The following is a 23,022-nucleotide window of genomic DNA, read 5'->3' as shown; positions in this document are numbered from 1 at the left end:
CGGCAATTAGATACAACACAACAATATACAATGACATCAGTTATAATAAGTAAACTAGACCATGATAGTGAAAAAACAGGAAGTGATGCAACTATTGTAATGTTTAAGAAGGAACTGCAGATGCTGGAAAATCGAAAGTGGACAAAAATGGTGGAGAAACTCAACGGGCGAGGCAGCATCTATGGAGCGAAGGAAATAGGTAACGTTTCGGGTTGAGACCCTTCTTCAGACTGATGTGGGGGTAGGGGGTGCCTCGCCCGCTGAGTTTCTCCAGCATTTTTGTCTACCAACTATTGTAATGGATGGTTTGTAGTGGTTTTGTACTTCTAGTCCAGTCAAAGTACAGGTGCACAACCTTTTATCCGAAATTCCAAATAACGAAAAGCTCCGAATAGCGGACATTTTTAAGGTCCTTGAAGACGTTCACCGAGGGTGGCCCGCAGAGGTGACAGCGGAACCTCCGGTCGGTCCTCGAAGAAAGGGGAACTAAATCCCCATTCATAAAAGAGAAGGTGAGGGTATATTGCGCGGGAGGGTTAATAATTGACAATCTGCTGCTGCCTGCCCGCTGAGTTAAAAAGTTCCCACGGTAGACTCACGATACACAGTGTATCGTGAGTCTTGCGTGGGAACTTTTTAACTCAGCGGGCAGGCAGCAGCAGATTGTCGCTCCCTTCAGTTTCACCCCACCTACACCCCTCTGCTTCCCGGCCATGTGTGTGACCCCTTCCCTCCCCTCTCCAGCTCCCCGCCCATTGCACCGGCGCGGGGGCTTTACACTGTCTTCACGTCGGCGATGCCAGCAGGTCAGTGCCAGTCACCGGAGACGTCAGGACCAACGGGACACCGACCCCCAGGCCCACTGCAAGCACGGAGATCCCAGAGACCCACAGCCAGCAGCAGCCCAGCCCCGTTCCAACTCCAGAGGAACACGCTCCCCGTAGGGACAGAAGCTGATGGTGTGCAAGGTACGTCTTGTTCTTGGGGTTGCGGATGAGGGGGCGCAGCTCGGGCTGTGACGTCTCCGGCCACCCCCCTGTACAGGAGCTGAGACTACACTGTACCGCCCTTGCAGGTGAGCAGGAGAGTGGGGTTGTTTGCAGTTGCAGAGGGAGGGGGCAAGGGCGGTACAGTTCCCAGTCTCAGCTCCTGTCCAGGGGGGTGGCCGGAGACGTCAGGACCAACGGGACACCGACTGCAAGCACGGAGATCCCAGAGACTCACAGCCAGCAGCAACTCTAGCCCAGCCCCGTTCCAACTCCAGAGAACCCGCAATTAATAATACTAAAACAGCGGGTCATTTTTTGTTGCTGTTGGTGAAAGTTTGTTTTGTGCAAATTAGCTGCTTCATTTCCTAAATTATAGCAATAATACCATCTAAAGATATTGGCTGAAAAGTAAATGTATAATGCTATATAAATGAAAATCTATTTTAAACATTGTTTGGTGAATCGGATTTAGCTACAATCAATTCTTCTGATATATACTGTTGCTATTAGCAGCAGTGGTGTTGTCTGCAAACATCCTACATTTTATTATCTAGTGACTCAGTTGGAATTATGAGTACTCTGCTTAGCTAAGGACTATGCCTAATAATCTATCCAAAGAGTTATGTAAACATATTTTCATTTTGATTCTCAGTAAGTGATAAAGGAGTGGCTCACCCTGATGTATGGGAAATCTTAGTTTGATTTATGACGTGAATGTGGGCAATAAATGTGCTTGTAGACATGAACTCGTACACGAATGGGACAAGAATTGCTAATGAGCATGAGTCTGCTGTGGTGACTCGATATATTGAGATACGACATCACTGAAAAAAACATTTGGGGAAAACTCTTAACGTGCAAAATGTTTCAAATTCTTGTACATTACATGGCAGTGTATTAAATTTCAAATAAGTGGGTAAGTTATGAATATAATAGAGGTACGACCATATGTATTATTTTAGTGGTTGATTATGGTATTTAGCTAAATGTGCTGCTAATGGTGTTTATTTGTGGTTGAGTGCTTGTGTCTGTTGGTTTTGCTCAAATAAAAACTATTTCAGACCAGTGCTCAACTAATGGAGAAATAAGATAGACACAAAATGCTGGAGTAACTCAGCGGGTCAGTCAGCATCTCTGGATAAAATGGATAAGCAACGTTTCTGGTCAGGACCCTTTTTCAGTTTGTTGTTCAAAAGATTTAGCAAGAAATACTGGATTAGTGATTTCTATTTCACCTTGCTGCTAGTTAAATGATTATTTTCTATATATTCCGATTTAAATTTGTTTGGTTTTCCAGATAAAAATGTGAGCCAAGTAACTACAACATTTCCAATAGCAAGGGTGTGACCCTGGAAGTATGATGTGGGTGAATAAATGCAATTTGTAACCTGGTCCAAAAATTCCTGGAAGGTTCTCCTGCTGTGACACTGACAGAATTAGTGAAATAATGCAGAACTCACCATTCGCCTGAGTTTGTTGAGGTTTCCAGCTAAAGGATCAAACTTTATGGACTTGTGGTATTTAAATGTCACTAATTGTAATGTACAGTTATGGTAAACACTCCTCAATGCTAATAACAAGTTTGTAGTAATTTTTTTAATTGCATTTGGTCACAGATGCTTGGCTAAAAAATCTAATATTTCTTTAAATTTAGTTAGGGGATGGGAGTGGCGGCGCCTAACGGCAGCGGCTCGACTACAGTCGTCTGTCTTTTTTTTATTTTTTGTCTTGTTAAATGTATGTCTTTGAGTCAGTTTTTATTTTTTTTTAAATTAGCTGTGTATATGTGGGGGGTTGGTGGGGGGGGCTGTGGGGGAAACCGTTAATCTCTTCCCTGTGCAGGGACCCGACTATTCCCTGTCGGGTCTCGGATGTCGTTGGGCCTAACATCGTGGAGCCGGCGGCGACCTCCGGCCGGGACTAACCTGAGGGCTCCAGTTGCAGAGCCTGCGGAACTGACATCGCGGAGCTGGCAACTTCGGAGCGGGAAGAGCTGTGTTGGCGCGCGGCTGCGACCCGACTTTTGGAGTTCGGAGGCACCGGCCGCAGACCCGGTGGACGGGAACATCGGGAGCTCGCAGGTCCCTGGTGGGAGACCGCTTTTCCGAGCTCCACAACGGCGACTTCTCCCGCTGGAATCGCGGGTTTGAAGGACATGGAGCTGGGGCCTAACATCGCCCGGCGTGGCTTAAACGGCCTCAGGACTTACCATCGCCCGCCGGGGGCTTTAACATCGGAGCCCCAGTTCGCCTCGACACTGCAGTTGGACTGCTGGACCACGGGAGAAGGAACAAAGGGAAGAGATAAAGACTTTGCCTTCCATCACAGTGAGGAGATGTTGGAGACTCACTGTGATGGATGTTTATGTAAACTATGTTAAGTGTGGGTCTTGGATTGTGTTTGTAATGTAAAAAAACTGTAGAAATGGAATTTCGTTCAAACCCAGGTTTGAATGACAATAAATAGCATTCTATTCTATTCTATTCTAAATTTAGTTACAGAATATTTGTCTTTCAAAGTTATTTCTGTTTTCATTTTATCTCTGAGGGAGAAGTTTGAAGCATTCTTGAGTCCAGACCAGCAGCTGGGAATTAGAACACCTTAAACTGCCTGCTGTTTTACAATCAAAGCATCAACTCAACAGTTAGGGTTGTATTATGATTACTTTGACGGTGGTGCAGATGAAATATGTTTTCATAGTCCAATGAGTAACTCTCATTGCTCTTTCTTTGGGGATGTTTAGTTTTTTACTTTGGAGATACAGTGCGAAATCAGGACCCGAAGGGCCTACACCGACCAGCGATCCCCGCACGTTCACACTATCTTACAAACACTAGGGACAGTTTTACATTTACACCAAGCCAATTGACCTACAAACCTATTCGTCTTTGGAGTGTGGGGGAAAACCAATGATCTCGGAGAAAACCCACACAGGTCACGGGGAGAACGTACAAACTCCATAAAGACAAAATACGTAGTTCGGATCAAACCTGGGTGTCTGACATTAATAGACAATAGACGCACGAGGAGGCCATTCGGCCCTTCGAGCCAGCATTGCCATTCAATGTGATCATGGCTGATCATCCCCAATCAGTACCCCGTTCCTGCCTTCTACCCACATCCCCTGACTCCGCTATTTTTAAGAGCCCTATCTAGCTCTCTCTTGAAAGTATCCAGAGAACCGGCCTCCACCGCCCTCTGAGGTAGAGAATTCCACAGACTCACAACTCTCTGTGAGGAAAAAGTGTTTCCTTGTCTCCGTTCTAAATGGCTTGCCCCTTATTCTTAAACTATGGCCCCTGGTTCTGGACTCCCCTAACATCGGGAACATGTTTCCTGCCTCTAACGTGTCCAAACCCTTAACAATCTTATATGTTTCAATAAGATCCCGTCTCATCCTTCCAAACTCCAGAGTGTATGCGCGCAGCCGCTCCATTCTCTCAGCATATGACAGTCCCGCCATCCCGGGAATTAACCTTGTAAACCCACGCTGCACTCCCTCAATAGCAAGAATGTCCTTCCTCAAATTAAGGGACCAAAACTGCATGCAATACTCCAGCTACGACTCTGTACAACTACACTCCACTACAGCTCTGTACAACTGCAGAAGGATCTCTTTGCTCCTATACTCAACTCCTCTTATTATAAAGGCCAACATGCCATTCGCTTTCTTCACTGCCTGCTGTACCTGCATGTTTACTTTCGTAGACTGATGTATAAGGGCTCCCAGATCCCGTTTTACTTCCCCTTTTCTCAACTTGACGCCATTTAGATAGTAATTTGCCTTCCTGTTTTTGCTACCAATGTGGATAACCTCACATTTATCCACATTAAACTGCTTCTGCCCACTCCCCAACCTGTCCAAGTCACCCTGCATTCTCATAGCATCCTCCTCAGTTCACACTGCCACCCAGCTTTGTGTCATCTGCAAATTTATTAATGTTACTTTGAATCCCTTCATCCAAATCATTGATGTATATTGTAAATAGCTGCGGACTCAGCACAGTGCCTTGCTGTACCCCACTAGTCACTGCCTGCCATTCTGAAAGGGACCCGTTAATCCCCACTCTTTGTTTCCTGTATGCCAACCAATTTTTTTTCCTTGTCAGCACTCTACGCCCAATACCATGTGCCCTAATTTTGCCCACTAATCTCCTATGTGGGACCTTATCTAATGCTTTCTGAAAGTCTAGGTACACTACATCCACTGACTCTCCCTTGTTCATTTTCCTAGTTACATCCTCAAAAAAGTCCAGAAGATTAGTCAAGCATGATTTCCCCTTCGTAAATCCATGCTGACTCGACCGATCCTGTTACTGCTATCCAAATGTGCGGCTATTTCATCTTTTATTATTGACTCCAGCATCTTCCCCACCACCGATGTCAGGCTAACTCATGTTGGAGTAAGGGTGGGGGAGACAGCCTACCTGGGGGCACGACAGCGGCCGGGCCTCTGGCACAAAGACCAGTCCTGTTGCTCAGAAGGGTAAGGAAAAGAAGAGGAGGGCAATTGTAATAGGGGCCTCTATAGTCAGGGGGTCGGATAGGCGATTCTGTGGACGCAGACAGGAGACCCGGATGGTAGTTTGCCTCCCTGGTGCCAGGGTCAGGGATGTGTCTGAACGTGTCCAAGAAATCCTGAAATGGGAGGGAGAGGAGCCTGAGGTTGTGGTACATATAGGTACCAACGACATAGGTAAAAAAAGAGAAGAGGTCCTGAAAGAAGATTTTAGGGAGTTAGGTAGAGAGTTAAGGAGAAGGACTGCAAAGGTAACAATCTCAGGATTACTGCCTGTTCCACGCGACAGTGAGAGTAGGAATGGAGCGAGGTGGAGGATAAATGAGTGGATGAGGGACTGGTGCAGTGGGTATGGATTCAAGTTTCTGGATCATTGGGACCTCTTTTGGGGAAGGTGCGACCTGTACAGAAAGGACGGGTTGCACTTGAACTCGAGGGGGACCAATATCCTGGCGGGGAGATTTGCAACGGCTACTGGGGAGACTTTAAACTAGTATGGTTGTGGGGAGGAACACAAATTGGGAAAGCTAGCAGTCAGTGTGTGGGACAGGAGGCAGAGAATGGTAGCAATCTGACCCAAAATGTAGGGGAGAGAAGAAAAAGACAATAAACAGAGAATAAGAGAGGGTGGGTTTCTTAAATGTGTATATTTTATTGCTAGGAGCATTGTAAGAAAGATGGATGAACTTAGAGCCTGGATTGACACCTGGAAGTATGATGTTGTGGCCATCAGTGAAACATGGTTGCAGGAGGGCTGTGTTTGGAAACTAAATATTCCAGGATTTCATTGCTTCAGGTGTGATAGAATTGGAGGGGCAAGAGGTGGAGGTGTTGCATTGCTTATCAGGGAAGATATTACAGCAGTGCTTTGGCAGGATAGATTAGCGGGCTCGTCTAGGGAGGCTACTTGGGTGGAACTGAGAAATAGGAAAGGGGTAGCAACACTTATAGGGGTGTATTATAGACCGCCAAATGGGGAGTGAGAATTGGAAGAGCAAATATGTAAGGAGATTGCAGATATTAGTAGTAAGCACAAGGTAGTGATTGTGGGAGATTTCAGTTTTCCACACATAGACTGGGAAACACATTCTGTAAATGGGCTGGATCGGTTGGAGTTTGTAAAATGTGTGCAGGACCTCCTGTTAGGAAATGAGACGGGTCAGGTGGCAGAGGTATGCGTTGGGGAACAGTTCGGGACCAGTGATCACAATACCATTAGTTTCAATATAATTATGGAGAGGGTCAGAACTGGACCTAGGGTTGAGATTTTTGATTGGAGAAAGGCTAACTTTGAGGAGATGCGAAAGGATTTAAAAGGAGTAAATTGGGACAGTTTGTTTTATGGGAAAGATGTGGAAGAGAAATGGAGGACATTTAAAGGCGACATTTTAAGAGTACAGAATTTTTATGTCCCTGTTCGGGTGAAAGGAAATAGTAAAAATTGGAAAGAGCCATGGTTTTCAAGGGAAATTGGACACTTGGTTCGGAAAAAGAGAGAGATCTACAATGATTATAGGCAGCATGGAGTAAATGAGGTGCTTGAGGAGTATAAAGAATGTAAAAAGAATCTTAAGAAAGAAATTAGAAAAGCTAAAAGAAGATATGAGGTTGCTTTGGCAAGTAAGGTGAAAGTAAATCCAAAGGGTTTCTACAGCTGTATTAATAGCAAAAGGATAACGAGAGATAAAGTTGGTCCATTAGAGAGTCAGAGTGGACAGCTATCTGCAGAGCCAAAAGAGATGGGGGAGATATTGAACAATTTCTTTTCTTCGGTATTCACCAAGGAGAAGGATATTGAATTATGTGAGGTAAGGGAAACAAGTAGAGTAGCTATGGAAACTATGAGGATCAAAGAAGAGGAAGTACTGACACTTTTGAGAAATATAAAAGTGGATAAGTCTCCAGGTCCGGACAGGATATTCCCTAGGACATTGAGGGAAGTTAGTGTAGAAATAGCAGGGGCTATGACAGAAATATTTCAAATGTCATTAGAAACGGGAATAGTGCCGGAGGATTGGCGTACTGCGCATGTTGTTCCATTGTTTAAAAAGGGGTCTAAGAGTAAACCTAGCAATTATAGACCTGTTAGTTTGACGTCAGTGGTGGGCAAATTAATGGAAAGGATACTTAGAGATAATATATATAAGCATCTGGATAAACAGGGTCTGATTAGGAACAGTCAACATGGATTTGTGCCTGGAAGGTCATGTTTGACTAATCTTCTTGAATTTTTTGAAGAGGTTACTCGGGAAATTGATGAGGGTAAAGCAGGGGATGTTGTATATATGGACTTCAGTAAGGCCTTTGACAAGGTTCCTCACGGAAGGTTGGTTAAGAAGGTTCAATTGTTGGGTATTAATGGTGGAGTAGCAAGATGGATTCAACAGTGGCTGAATGGGAGATGCCAGAGAGTAATGGTGGATGGTTGTTTGTCAGGTTGGAGGCCAGTGACTAGTGGGGTGCCACAGGGATCTGTGTTGGGTCCACTGTTGTTTGTCATGTACATCAATGATCTGGATGATGGTGTGGTAAATTGGATTAGTAAGTATGCAGATGATACTAAGATAGGTGGGGTTGTGGATAATGAAGTAGATTTTCAAAGTCTACAGAGAGATTTATGCCAGTTGGAAGAGTGGGCTGAAAGATGGCAGATGGAGTTTAATGCTGATAAGTGTGAGGTGCTACATCTTGGCAGGACAAATCAAAATAGGACGTACATGGTAAATGGTAGGGAATTGAAGAATGCAGGTGAACAGAGGGATCTGGGAATAACTGTGCACAGTTCCCTGAAAGTGGAATCTCATGTAGATAGGGTGGTAAAGAAAGCTTTTGGTGTGCTGGCCTTTATAAATCAGAGCATTGAGTATAGAAGTTGGGATGTAATGTTAAAATTGTACAAGGCATTGGTGAGGCCAATTCTGGAGTATGGTGTACAATTTTGGTCGCCTAATTATAGGAAGGATGTAAACAAAATAGAGAGAGTACAGAGGAGATTTACGAGAATGTTGCCTGGGTTTCAGCAACTAAGTTACAGAGAAAGGTTGAACAAGTTAGGGCTTTATTCTTTTGAGCACAGAAGGTTAAGGGGGGACTTGATAGAGGTTTTTAAAATGATGAGAGGGATAGACAGAGTTGACGTGGATAAGCTTTTCCCACTAGGGAAGATTCAAACAAGGGGACATGACTTGAGAATTAAGGGACAGAAGTTTAGGGGTAACATGAGGGGGAACTTCTTTATTCAGAGATTGGTGGCTGTGTGGAATGAGCTTCCAGTGAAGGTGGTGGAGGCAGGTTCGTTTTTATCATTTAAAAATAAATTAGATAGTTGTATGGACGGGAAAGGAATGGAGGGTTATGGTCTGAGCGCAGGTATATGGGACTAGGGGAGAATACGTGTTCGGCACGGACTAGAAGGGTCGAGATGGCCTGTTTCCGTGCTGTAATTGTTATATGGTTATATGGTTAACTGGTCTATCATTCCCTGTATTCTCTCTCCCACCTTTCTTGAAAAGTGGGATAACATTAGCTGCCCTCCAATCCACAGGAACTGATCCTGAGTTTATAGAACATTGTAAAATTATCACCAATGCTTCCACGATTTCTAAAGCCACTTCCTTAAGTACCCTGGGATGCAGACCATCAGGCCTTGGGGATTCATCAGCCTTCAGTCCCATCAGTCTATCCAACACAATTTCCTGCCTAGTGTGATTTCCTTCAGATCCTCTGGCCACTACTATATCAGGAAGATTGTTTGTGTCCTCCTTCGTGAAGACAGATACAAAGTACCTGTTCAACTCATCTGCCATTTCCTTGTTCCCCATAACAAATCCACCTTTTTCGGTCTTCAAGGGTCCAACTTTGGTCTTAACTAATTTTTTCCTATTCACATACCTAAAGAAGCTTTTAATATCCTCCTTTATATTCTTGGCTAGCTTACCTTCATACCTCATCTTTTCAGAGTATTGTCTTTTTTAGTTATCTTCTGTTGCTCTTTAAACATTACCCAATCCTCTTGCTTCCCACTCATCTTTTCCTGTACTCACTTCCCCTTCAACTCCATCCTTATACTCACAATTTGTCAATCTCTCCCCCCCCCCCCCCCCCCCCCCCCCCCACTATTTAGTTTAAACCCACACGTGTAGCCCTAGCAGACCTGCCTGCCAGAATGTAGGTCCCCCTCCAGTTAAGGTGTAACCCATTCCTTTAGTACAGGTCACCCCTACCCCAGAAGAGATCCCAGTGGTCTATAGATCTAAATCCTGGCTCCCTGTTCCAGCCCCTCAGCCACACATTCAGACCCCCTATCTCTCTGTTCCTGTCCTCAGTAGCACGAGGTACTGGAAGCAATCCAGAGATAACCACCCTAGAAGTCCGGCATTTCAGTCTTCTTCCCAACTCTCTGAACTCATGTTGGAGAACCTCCTTCCTCTTCTTCCCGATGTCCCAATTAAGGCAGTAGCTCTACTGCTATGCACTGTGTAATGAGAGAACTGTTACATGTTCACAATTTTCTATTCACAATGTGTTGGGATGCAATGATTGTTTTAAACATTTTGATTTAGAAGCGTAATTTTCTTTTAACATTACATGAAACATGACTTTTCAAGCATAATGAACACTTTTTATAAAGCATAACAAAATCCCTCAATTTGAAGCAATTTTGAATCATCCTTTTGTGTGAGCCAAATAAATTGACATTTTGTTCAAATCTGTACCACATGTTCCTTCAGGAGAAAGGTTGTGACAAGTAATGAGCAAGGATGTTAATGGTAGTTTGTCTGATCATATGTATTAAAAATGTTGGTAAAACTGAAATGCTTCCCCAGTTAATATTTAACATTTCAGATTTCTGCTACTAAAAGGCTATTTTGATAGTTATAGTTTTATTTTGATTTTAAATGAATTTGACATGTGTTACTGACAGAGTTGCTAATAGTAGCCACAAATCAAGTTTTTTTTTAATAGGCAAGAAATATCATCTGAGGAAGGAACTGTATTGATATTATACCTTTAAAGTCCTTGGTATGTACCATAGTGAGAATTAAATCACTTAAGGGCCTGTCTCACTAACGCAAATTTTCAGCGACTGTCTTCGACCTTCAAGCTCGAGGGCAGTCGCCTGAAAAACCTCGAGCTGGATCGAACGCCACCGATAAAATCGCGAACACGCACGCACGCATTCCCCAGCTTGCTTTTATAAAATTACTGTCTTGAGGTTCTATAATGATTCATCACCATTCATGTAATTAGATATTTAGCAATTTGACCATACCATTCTGTTCAGATTAAAATGACTCCAATTAAAATATCAGCATACAGAAAGCTTTAAAAGCTTCTTAAACGCCACTCTGGTAGCTGTTTCACAATCTCTGCTTGACAGCGCTTTGGGACACCCACCACCCTCTGTATAATAAAATGTTCCCCAGGACATCACCTTTAAACCTTCCCTCTCTGAACTTAAACCTATGCCATCTAGTCTTTGAGATTTCTATCCTGGGAGAAAGGTTCTGAGTGTCTACCTTCTCTATGCCCTCATAATTTTTAAAAAATACTTGAATTGGTCTCCACTCAACCACCTGATGCTCCAGAGAAATCAATCTAAGTTTGTCCAACCTCTTCTTGAAACTAATCCAGGCAGTATTCTGGTAAACCTCTTCTGCATCTTCTCAAATGCCTCTGCATCATTCCTATAGTGGGGCAACCAGAATGGCACACATTAGTCCAAAAACATTGTAACTAAAGTTTTATAAAGCTGCAACATAACTTCCTGATTTTTAAGCTCAATGGCCTGACTGATGAAGGCAAGCATACCACACTATTTTTTTTTACCACTCGATCTACTCTTGTTATCTCTTCCTTGTGATAATTCCAACTGACTGACAAAACTCCACCAGTGAATGTAGATGCAAGGAACTGCAGATGCTGGTTTACTAAAAAACTCACAAAGTGCTGCAGTAACTCAGCGGGTCAGGCTGCATCTCTGGAAAACAGTCTGAAGTTTTAGAGATACAACATGGAAACGGGTATTTCCACCAAGTCCACCCCCACCTTTGTTCACCCATTCACACTAGTTCTGTTATCCCACTTTCGGATCCATTTACAGAGGCCAATTAATTTATAATCCCGCACGTATTTGGGATGTGGGAGGAAACTGGAGCAGTCAGGAGTCAGCAACCAAGGTTGGGATTTAATCCAGGTCTCTGGCGCTGTGAGGCAGCAACTTTACGAGCTGTACCACTGTGTTACTGAAGAAGCCTCCCAACATCTAACGTCACCCATCCTTGTTCTCCACAGATGCTGCCTAACCTATTGAGTTACTCCAGTATTTGGTGTCTTTTCTCCACCAGTGGATACTTGGTATGACTTTGGGCAGTTTCCCAGTAGTAATGGTGGCACGTTGACCTGGTCAGTTAGCTGACCTGATCAAACTTGTCTCAGGAATACTAAGTCCATTCATTTGAATGATGACGAATAAGGATACATTTAAAGAAAACTACATTAAAAAAAAAATATTTTCCTAGTCTTTTTACTTGTTTGAATATGAAAGTAAACGTGCAGGTACAGCACGGATACAACCTGCCATCCGCTCAGTGAAGAAAGCGAATGGCAGGTTGGCCCCTACCCCCCCCCCCCCCCTCTCTACCCCTCCCTCTCTACTCCCCCTCCCCCCCCCCCCCCTCTCTACCCCTCCCTCTCTACTCCCCCTCCCCCCCCCCCCCCACTCCCCCCCCCCCACTCCCTCCCTCTCTACCCCCCCCCCTTCCTCTCTACCCCCCCCCCCCTTTCTCTCTGGGGATTGAAGAGGAGGGAGTGCTGGGGGTTGAGGAGAAATGAGCCATGCCTGCGCAGTTGGGGGCTATGCTTGAGTGGTGCAATATTGCGTTGGGGGAATGGCTTGCGTTTGGGGAACGGGTGAGTGGTGGAATCTTGTGTTGGGGGGGAAGACTCTACGGGTCTGCACTTGGTCTGGTTAATATTAAATCTGTTCCCAGCTGCTGTAGTAAGTGATACCCAGAATCTGAGAGCAAGAATGGGCCCAACATATTCACTGTCAAAATCCTTCATAATTTTGTCCATGAAATCTGCCCTTAATCTTCTCTAGTGAGAAGAATCCCAAATTTCCATTTTTTGAGGCAGAAGGAGCATAGTATTTTACATCTGCTTGCTCCCATCAGGATCCTTTTATCCCAATTTGTAGAAGTCCGATTCCTCCAATGCCCTCATCTGCCATTTCAGAACTAGAATGCAAGGAAGTTATCCTCTATCCCAAGAGAATGCTCAAGAAGAAGAACCCAAAATGAGAACCAACACTCTATTTAAAGTCTTTAATAGTCATACGTAGTGACCTGTAACAATGTAGTTGAGGTCAGTTCATTGGCTATATTTAAGAGGGAGTTAGATGTGGCCCTTGGGGCTAAAGGGATCAGGGGGTATAGAGAGAAAGAAGGTACAGGATACTGAGTTGGATGATCAGCCATGATCATATTCGGTGCAGGCTCGAAGGGCCGAATGGCCTACTCCTGCACCTATTTTCTATGTTTCTAATAGAATTCTTACTTGCAGCAGCTGAAAAGGCTTGTAAATCTAGACATAAATAAAATAATCATAAAAGCTCAATAAATTAATGATTGTAATACCAGTGCCAAAAACAAAATATGTGGTGCATCTAGAGAAACGATCCATGGAAGTTTGTCTCTGCTGAGTTTAGTGTTTTGTAGTGTTCAAGAGCCTGATGGTTCCTGGAAGAAGCTATTCTTGAATCTGATGGTCATGGTTTTCGGACTCCTGTAACTTTTTTCCTGACGGCAGGTACCCTTCTGCAGACAAAAGTGCAAGACTTAATCTCTGTTTAATGTTGCCTTGTCAATGTTTGTGAGGTGGTTGACTAGTTAATGTAATGAGAATATATTTGTTCTTGAGTGTGACTCTCAGCAATGCAATGCACATTTTAAACAAATTAAGGCTGGTATTTATATGGCACTTTCTATGACCTCTGATTATCCTACTGCACTTTACTACCAATGAAGAACATTTAAAATGTTAGTGTAATTTAGGATATGCAATGTTTCTCTGCTTGTATCTTAATTTAATGGGAGGTGGTGGAGGCAAATATGATTGTGGCCTTGCAGAGGCCACTATCACTAGTGGCCTTGCATAATTATTATTGAAACATATAAGATTATTAAGGGTTTGGACACGCTCGAGGCAGGAAACATGTTCCCGATGTTGGGTGAGTCCATGAACCCAATTCTCCATGCAGCTCTGTATGTACCTCGCTCTCCACAAATCCCATACAAACTAATCTTCCAGAGCAGGAACTTTCTCAAAGGGCTTGCTGAAGTCCATATAGATCCCATACTCTTATCAACCTTTGATTACTTCAAAAGACTTAATCAGTTTTGTGAGACACGTACAAAACCATGCTGACTAACCCAAAACAACCCCTGAGTATCCAAATGCATATATATCTTGCCCCTCAGAATTATATCCAGTAACTTTTCTACAACAGATGTTAAGCTTATTGGTTCAAACAGGTCAAAGGCATTCTTGGAACTGATTCCCTGTTAGTTGAAAAAAAAAACGTGGCGTAATCATCACATTTGCAATCAGCTGTTGCTTTGTTTCTGAATGTGAGAAAAAACTGCCACACGGATCTAACTAAATCTGTGGTACGAACTTCAGACACCAGTTCAACAGCTGTGATATCATCAGGCTCGCTGATCAGCTGGTCAGTCTCAGAGTCTGAATAAAACAAAGCGGTTTTTCATTCGCTTTCTGAACATTCTACAACACACTGAATGAAAGTTGAAAAATACATTTTATTTGCGTAAAAGTTGAAAACCTATTACAAATAATTTTTTAAAGCATTTTATTTTGGAATGCTTGTGTTCTGAACTTACAATACTTATTACTTTTTGTTTCTAGGCATAAGTAGTTTACAGTAATTATGAATCATTTAAACCCCCAGCAACTAAACTAAAGATTTGCTGGATATTTTATCATGGAACAATATTGTTAATATCATAAATTGGCATCTGTGCTGGTGACCTTTTCTGATTGCAGTGGAGAATGACCGGAAACTCTGATCAGTAGAAGTTTGCTGAATTGTAGGCAAAAATCAATGGTCTGATATTAAATGTTGCATATGTGAAAATATGGACATGGTGGTCATTATCATAAAGTAATGCCAACCAACAGCGGTTGTTTCACTCATTTCGGCCAAATGGAGACTCAAGGAACAGCAGACGCTAGAATCTAACGTAAGGCACAAAGTGCTGGAGTAACATAACTGGGTCTGGACCCTTCTTCAGGCTCAATGCTGCACTTCAGGGCCCTTCTTCAGATTGAATCACAACACAAAACATTGCCTATCCATTCCCTTCAAAGATGCTGCCTGCTGAGTTACGTAAGCACTTTGTGTTTTAATTATTTTGGCCAATAATTGCATTAAACTTTCAGAAAACAAAGTGCAAGCGTCAATCTTGGATGTGACGATGTTGATGATTTTTGGATAATTGTTCTAAAAGCCTCCATAATTTGGGATTCTTTTGTCATAACCTCTTATGGATTTGTGTAAATTTACTAGTAAAAATTGAGATGTTAATATTTCAAGCTTCTGTAAGCTCAGAAAATTGCAATGATGAATTTAATCAGTTTTTAAGTAATAATTAAACAAAGTTTAGAGATGCGGGTCCTTACAAATGTAACTTTGAAACTGGGCAAAGTTGGGAATTGGAGAGATTGATTGCAGCTGCATGCTAGGTCATTTTCCTATGGAAGTTTTGTTTTAAGATTTGTACTTAAAGGAGTTTCAAGAACCCCCGTCTCAGCTGGTGTTTCAGGAAAGTGTATTGGATTATTTTTTTTCTGTTACTATTTTCTTTCTGACTACCGAAAGTGTGCTGCAAGTGTGTTTGAAAACGCAAGAATTATTTTAATCAGGCCTACAACTGACTTCATTCAAAAAGATAGGGTGGATGTTAAAATGTCTGCTCCCAGACACCGTATCATAATTAACACAGAATTTAAGTGTTAAATTGTAAAAGATGTTTGAATATTTCTCCAATCTCCAGCCCTCATTTTTATTTCTCAAATGTCATCTTGTGGTCAGGAGGCTGAGTATTTTACACAAATATAATAGATCCCTTTGTGTAAAATTTTAATTGAGAATATTTATTTAAAAAAAAATCGTGGTCAGAAAATATTGTTAGGATGTAAATTACACTTAAATATATATATATGAATAGGTTCTGGACTACCTCATAACCGCAGTGTGAGCTATTTCTTTTGCGGAACTGAAACCAGTGTCGCAGATTGCAATTGTTTGCTTTTAGATGTATGTGGTGGAAGTTTAACCCAAGTGGAAAAGTAGATTGTCAAGAACAATTGTGAAGTTAACATTACTTAACTGCTTATCTGTTTCTTTGGAAGTGATGCAGCTGCACACTTGATGGGTCTACTCTTTTAAAAGGAAGTTTGGCTTGTAAAATGTTCAAGATTGGAGCAGACTGTTTATGAAGAAAAGGCCTCAAATAACTTGCCAGCCATTTAGGCAAAATAATTGATGCAAGTCAGAGGTTGTCTGACACTTTTATTTAATTATCGTCAAGAGTTTCACAAAAATGTTATATTAAGAAGTAAATCAATCAAGTATCTTTCATGACTTCCTTCATTAATCTTTTGTTTAAGTGTTCCCGCATATATGGTAGCAGATTTTGTTAGGGTTTTACTTGTATTACAAAATGCTTGTAAGTTTTGTTTTTTTTCTGAATCATTGCAATTTTTATTCGGCAGTTAAATCGTATGAACGTTTCGTTTGAAAGTGTTGACAGTAACATGGCTGACAGATTGTACGTTGGGAAGTGAAGACTAGAAACTGAAATATTGTAAATGCTATATTTCAGTATTTGTATGACAGGATTTAGCTTTCAGTCTGTCATGGCAGCCAATTTATCTTGCAAGTTTCAATCTGAGATAGATTTGCTATGTTTCTGTTTATAGTACTCGCATGCATTACTTAAAGGAAGGCTAAATGGAAGTTTTATAGAGCCCAGTGGGATGATCTTGTCCTGAAGTAATAGTGGTTGTAAAAACCTATTATATTATCGTGAATTCTTTCAAGTAATTACTTTGTAGTTATAGAACTAAATAAAATATATAAGCCCATATTAAGGGTAATCGGACATCAATTAGGTCATTTGTTCACATATCAGAACAATATTTTCTTCCTGCTTTCTAATGAATTTGATTTTGCTAATCAGCAAAAAGTTAATATTTTTGATGCTTCGAGTGGTAAGGAATAGTCATTTAACAATGAAGTAGATGGAAATTTATTTTCTTCGGTGTCAATTCTCTGGAATTATGAGCCCTGGAGGTTAGTTGAGGCTAAATCATTGGAGGTGTTTAAAGAGTAAGTGGGTAACATTTTGAAAGGAATTGAGGGCTATGGGTAACTGGCACAGAAGAGATCTCGAGTGGATTAGCCATCATCAAGTTTACATTTATTGTCACTGTACCAATTGGTACAGTGAGATTTGGGTTGCCATACAGCCATACAAATAAAAAGAACACAACACACGATAGAATTTAACATGAACATCCCCACTATCAGCGTTTCCCCACTAAGAGGAAAGGCAATAAAAGTTCAGTCCTGTTCCTTCCTCTTGTTCACCCACGGTCGGGGCCTATTGAGGCCTTCGCAGTGGCCGCAACGGCGGCCCGATGTTTCAGGCCCTCTCGCCGAGATGATGGAGCTCCGGCGCCGGAAGAACACTCTCAGCGGCTTGGCGTTCCGAATCAGCCGCTTCCTACCGGAGACTGCAGCTCCCGAAGGTCACAAGCCGAGCTGGGCTGAGCTGCAACACGGAAATCCCAGGCACGGCGATGTTAAAGTCAGCGCCGCCCGTGGCTGGAAGCTCCACAGACCGCAACTCCACGATGTTAGAGTCGGCAGTCCCAGCATTCCGGAGCTTTCAACACACCGATCCTCGGTAAGGCATTGCCTGCTCCGCGATGGTACTTCAGTGCTGCGCCGCCGCGGAAGCCGAACCTCTGGCAGGAAAGGCCGCGCCAATCCCCACGTAGGCCGCGAGGAGGGGGCGAAGATGCTGCTCCAAGAATAGTCGCATCTTTGGCCAGCTAGGGACTGTGGAAAAGAGTTTCCCCCTTCCCCCCACCCCATCCCCCCACATAAAAAAACTAAAAGACCTCCAAAACAAAACTTTTTAATGGACTAAAAAAAAAAAAAAAGGCTGAAACTACAAACAGCTGCAGGCGGGATAGCCATACTCAACGGCGCCACCCACCACCCTCACATTGAAAGGCAGGGCATCCTTGAGGTACCAGGTCTTATTTTATTGTGTTCCACTAGAGTCGATTTATCCCACTGAAAGTTGAACTAAAATCTTGCTTTGTTTCTGAAATAGTTTTTGGCCTTTTCAATTTTGGAATTTGTTTTGGGGTTGGAAGATTTTGTTAATGTAGCATGTCTGTGTTTTATGTGTCTCAGTTTATCACCGGACTAAAATTCAGTGCATTTTGAACAGCTAACTTTGCTGCTGGGAAGATAGTGTAAGCAACTATAGAATGACATTCTTGTCAATGTTGAGTATCTGTGCGTGTCTTGTTATGGTTGTAGTTGAACTGATCATTATTCACCTGTTGGGAGAGTGACCGATAGAGATGCTTCCCACCACATCCCAGCCACTTATTTGATCAGTATGGTGCTGATTATTTCTATGTAAATACAATAAGGTGAGTATATGAGCAGATTATTCCTTCTCTCCAGAGATGCTGCCAGTCCTGCTGAGTTACTCCAGCATTTTGTGTCTACCTTTGATTTAAACCAGTATCTGCAGTTCTTTCCTACACATATTATCAGATCTGTTAGGAGTTGTTAGTCTGCAAAAAAACACATCCTTTTTCTGGAACTGCTGATATCCTCAGATTATTATGCACCACTGCCAGACAAATTGGCTCATAGTGTATCTAGAGAGGGTCTAAGTGACAATCATATTGTGTAGGAAGGAACTGCAGATGCTGGTCTAGTAACTATTAAAACTGATCTTGGATGTGGGTGTGTCTGTGTGTGTTCACATGTGATTTACATCTCCTCGAAAACCCGATTCGGTAACGGTGAAATGTTTACATATTCCGGTAGAGATTTACCTCATGATCACAAAAATTGCCTCATCTGAAAAATTTGATTCATTGTTTCCCGAGTTTTTTTACTAAAATTGTTCACCAATCAGATCTTTTTAAAATCTAATGTGCTGAAGCGAGCTGCAGAGAGGGAGGTCTCCCCTTTAGAGACAGCGGTTGATTGGCCGTTTTTTTCCCTCATTTCAAAATCGTACTGTTCCGATTTTTCAAACTTTTTTAGCTTAAAAATAGGAACAAATACGATATAATCAGACTAGTTGGCAGGTATGTGTATGGTAAGATTTACCTGGATAGCATGCAAAAAAAATATCATCACTGTATCTCGCTATATGTGACAATAATTAGCCAATACCGATACAAAATAAATATTACACTATCTAAATAGTGAAGAGGTACGCTAACAATAACAACTTTTTTCAGTAGCATTGCTTTCATAAAGCCTTATCCTGAGAATAGAAGTACAGCACAGGAACAAGTCTTGGCGCACATTGTTTGTACGGAACATAATAAAGATAAACTAATCTCATCTGCCTATATATCAGGAACGTGTCGTGAGTAATTACTCAGGGTAGGCACTAGGCAGTCAGTCGACCTTTAAAAATCTGCGCATGTGCAGAAAATCGGGAAAACCGCGCATGCGCAGAAAATCGGCAAAAATCACGCATGTGCAAATCGGTGCTGTTGGCAGTCAGTCCACTTTTTTAAAAATCTTAAAACCGCGCATGCGCAGATTGGTCCCCTTTCCTGTGGGCATGCACAGCAACTTGCGCGCAGTCCACAGTGCAACGGCAGAATTTCAGCTGCCTTTATTGCCCGTTGTATGTGATGGCTTGAAGCATCGTCCACGGCATGTGAGTTGAACATAGTTACATGTATTACACGTACTGCGGATGAAAGGCACGGGAGAATTATGCCTACCCAAGATCGATTTTTGAAAATAATAACCATTTAATGATAAATACTGAATTTAGTAAATTAATTGGAAATCTTTACTATGTATATTTAATAATTACCTTTTTATAATTTTAGACAGCGTAGGCACTGCCTACCTTGCCTACCCTGACGGCACGTAGGAGACGGGACCCAACGGGTCCCACTTAGTCTAGTATGTGTTTTAAAACAACCTGCCCCGCACAACTCCTTTAAACTTTGCCCTTCTCACCTTAGAGCTATGCCCTCTCGTCTTCAACATTTTCATCGTGGTAAAAAAAGTTCTGACTGTCTACCCTATCTTTGCCTCTCATCTTTTTATATAGATTTTTCCTGTTTGTTTTGTTTGTTCGTAGCTTTCTATTTATTATTTATACTCGCTATTATATCTCAATTATGTTATCTGAAAAAAGATGGTCAATTTGAGGTCTTGCTTTTCGAGCTGCAGATCCTGCTGTGTATTTTTCCAAATAACCTTTTAGTGCCTGAAAACGTGTGATTAGTGGAAAAGTGTTGTTCGAGAGGGATTAAATACTATCATGTAAGTGGAACCATATTGGATGTTGGCCAGAAGATTCAATTGCAGACCTCCATGTGATTCATTATGCTGTAGGTTTTTCGTTGTCACCGACCGAGCTGCCAAGTACACTGCACCGAATGTCATTAATATTAATTTATGCAATCGTTCCATGTCTGTGTAATAGGGGTTTTATTGTTGGCTGGAAGTTGGTTGATTGCTGTTGTGTTGATCACTGGATGCAGTTTGTACCAGTGTTCAAAATCTCTTACAGGAGCAAGACTTGACTACAACCAAAAACCCTTGCCAAGTACACATAAAAGTATACCCATGTAAGGTTTCTGAAAGTAAAACCTTCATTCCGTGCCTTCAGTTTTAAATTGTTTAGTGTTGTATATGGTAATGCTTTCACAACTTTAAACCATATTTGGAAGCATGATTTAGTGAGAATGCAGAACTGATTACTGCAGATTCCAATTGCTTTTTGTCCATCCATTCGAGCAACACCAATTAACCGTTCACAATTGTATTGAGTTAGTTGAGGATAATATTTTATGAATCTCATTTCATAAACAGATAGAATAGAATAGAATGTTATTTATTGTCATTCAAACCTAGGTTTGAACGAAATATAATTTCTACAGTTTTTTACATTACAAAACAATCCAAGACCCACACTTAACACAGTTTACATAAACATCCATCACAGTGAGTCTCCAACATCTCCTCACTGTGATGGAAGACAAAGTCTTTATCTCTTCCCTTTGTTCCTTCTCCCGTGGTCCAGCAGTCCAACTGCAGTGTCGAGGCGAACTGGGGCTCCGATGTTAAAACCCCCGATGGGCGATGGTAAGTCCTGAGGCTGTTTAAGCCACGCTGGGCGATGTTAGGCCCCGGCTCCATGTCCTTTAAACCCGCGATTCCAGCTGGAGAAGTCGCCGTTGCGGAGCTCGGAAAAGCGGTCTCCCACCAGGGACCTGCGAGCTCCCGATGTTCCCGTCCACCGGGTCTGCGGCCGGTGCCTCCGAACTCCAAATTCGGGTCGCAGCCGCACGTCACCACAGCTCTTCCCGCTCCGAAGTTGGCCAGCTCCGCGATGTCAGTTCCGGCCACTGGCTCCACGATGTTAGGCCCAACGACATCTGAGACCCGACAGGGAATAGTCGGGTCCCCGCACAGGGAAGAGATTTAAACGGTTTCCCCCACAGCCCCCCCCACCACCCCCCACATATACACAGCTAAAAAAAATAATAAAAACTAACTCAAGACATACATTTAACAAGACAAAAATAAAAAATAGACAGACGACTGTAGTCAAGCCGCTGCCGTTAGGCGCCGCCACTCCCACCTTGAAAATCAATTTTTGATGTTTTAGTTTCCTCGGGTGCAAGGAACACGCAATCATTTTAGCTTTCGACCTGAGAATATTGATGCTTGTGTCATCCTTAATTAATTATAGATATCCTTAGTTTCTGAACTTTCAGAAATTCTAAGAAAAATCTGCAGGGAATTTGATGTGGAAAAAGTCAGACGAGCAGAACCTATTTTGGGAACTGGATGGAGAGCATCAGGGAAATATTAATAAACTATCATTAGGTTGATAGTAGCAACTGAAAATAAATGGGATAGTCAGAGTGAGGCTATTCATGGAAGAGACTGGATAAAGTTAAAACGACTGTGGCCCATGTGGGTTATAATCAACGTCCATCAGATAACACTGAAGAGGCCTTCATGGAAGAGATAGTTCCTTCACGTATTAGACACATTATCGTGAGGGAAGGTTGGGGAAAAAGAGTAAGGCAGGCACTCAAATGTTGGAAGTACCTGTATGACGTTATAAAATGTGGATAAAATTGGGCAAGGCCAAATGTAAAGTTACAAAAAAATGGGAACATCTAGAAAGTGCTGAGGCAAAGTGAAAAAGGAATTGAAAGCAAAAGAAGATATACAGCTCCAGTGACAATAAAGCATTCATAGGCACACAAATGGTGAAAGGAAGGGTGGAGCCCTTAGCAACCACAAATGAAATAGTGTTGCAGAAGAAGGGTACATGGCTGAGATATTAAATTAATATTTCGGCAAAAGTAGATGAAAAGTCTCAATACAGAAAGAAATTCTATAAACCAAATTGAGTGCCCCAATAAACCAAATTGCTCAATAATTGAGAAGTTACTGGATCAATATGAAATGCGGTTTGGGCCTCTCTGTGAATTTAGGAAAAAGAAAATGCCCTGGTCTCATTATTCTTGGGCAACTCGCAGCAGCAGCAGCGCAAATTGAGGCACCACATCTGGATAATTTGAACAGTAGTGTTGGACTAAGCATACGCGAGTAGTAGGGTTAGGGGCTCTATAATCATGATAGAGACTGGTGTTGCTTTGGTTGCAGCTGAGAGTCCGTAAAAACAATAGAATGTGGACCATCATCCTCGACTTTGAGGGATAGTCACGACAACGACAATTTGAGGACCATGATAAGGATAAATTTGGATCTTGGGAAAGGTACTGAATTAGGGAGGTGAAATTGGAGGCGAAACATCATTAGGCAAGAACTAGGGAGAGTGAATAGATAGTGATTATTATTGGGTAAATCCACATCTGCACATTGCAGTCAGTTAAGAAACAGCTGATCAGAGTCTGCTCCAGTGAGAAGGAGGGAATAGGGATGCCAAGGTAAGAGAACTTTGGATGACAAAGGAGATTGCAAATTTGGTCAAAGGAAAAGGGAACATATATAAGGTTTAGGAAGATGAAATCAGGTGGGTCCTTGAGAAATATAAACAATCTGGGAAATAATTCAAGCAGGGATTGAGGAGGACGAAAAGGTGCCACAAAATGTAATTGGCAAGTCAGATTAAAGAGAATCCCGTGCCTTTTTATTCATACATTAAAAACAAGAGGGTGAGC

The 23,022-nt window shown here is 42.3% G+C and overlaps 1 protein-coding gene and 1 long non-coding RNA gene across 3 annotated transcripts in view; one reads left to right on the top strand and one right to left on the bottom strand.

Moving 5' to 3' along the window:
* Positions 1-23,022, top strand: part of socs6 (suppressor of cytokine signaling 6) — a 53,648-nt gene that overhangs the window by 7,714 nt on the left and 22,912 nt on the right. The gene's annotated exons all lie outside the window — the stretch shown is intronic.
* LOC116971806 overlaps positions 1-23,022 on the bottom strand; it is a 54,463-nt gene that overhangs the window by 31,132 nt on the left and 309 nt on the right. The gene's annotated exons all lie outside the window — the stretch shown is intronic.

Source organism: Amblyraja radiata, chromosome 4 (genome assembly GCF_010909765.2).
Source record: "Amblyraja radiata isolate CabotCenter1 chromosome 4, sAmbRad1.1.pri, whole genome shotgun sequence".
In the NCBI taxonomy this organism is placed as follows: Eukaryota; Metazoa; Chordata; class Chondrichthyes; order Rajiformes; family Rajidae; genus Amblyraja; species Amblyraja radiata.
This window is presented reverse-complemented; position numbering and strand designations above follow the sequence as displayed.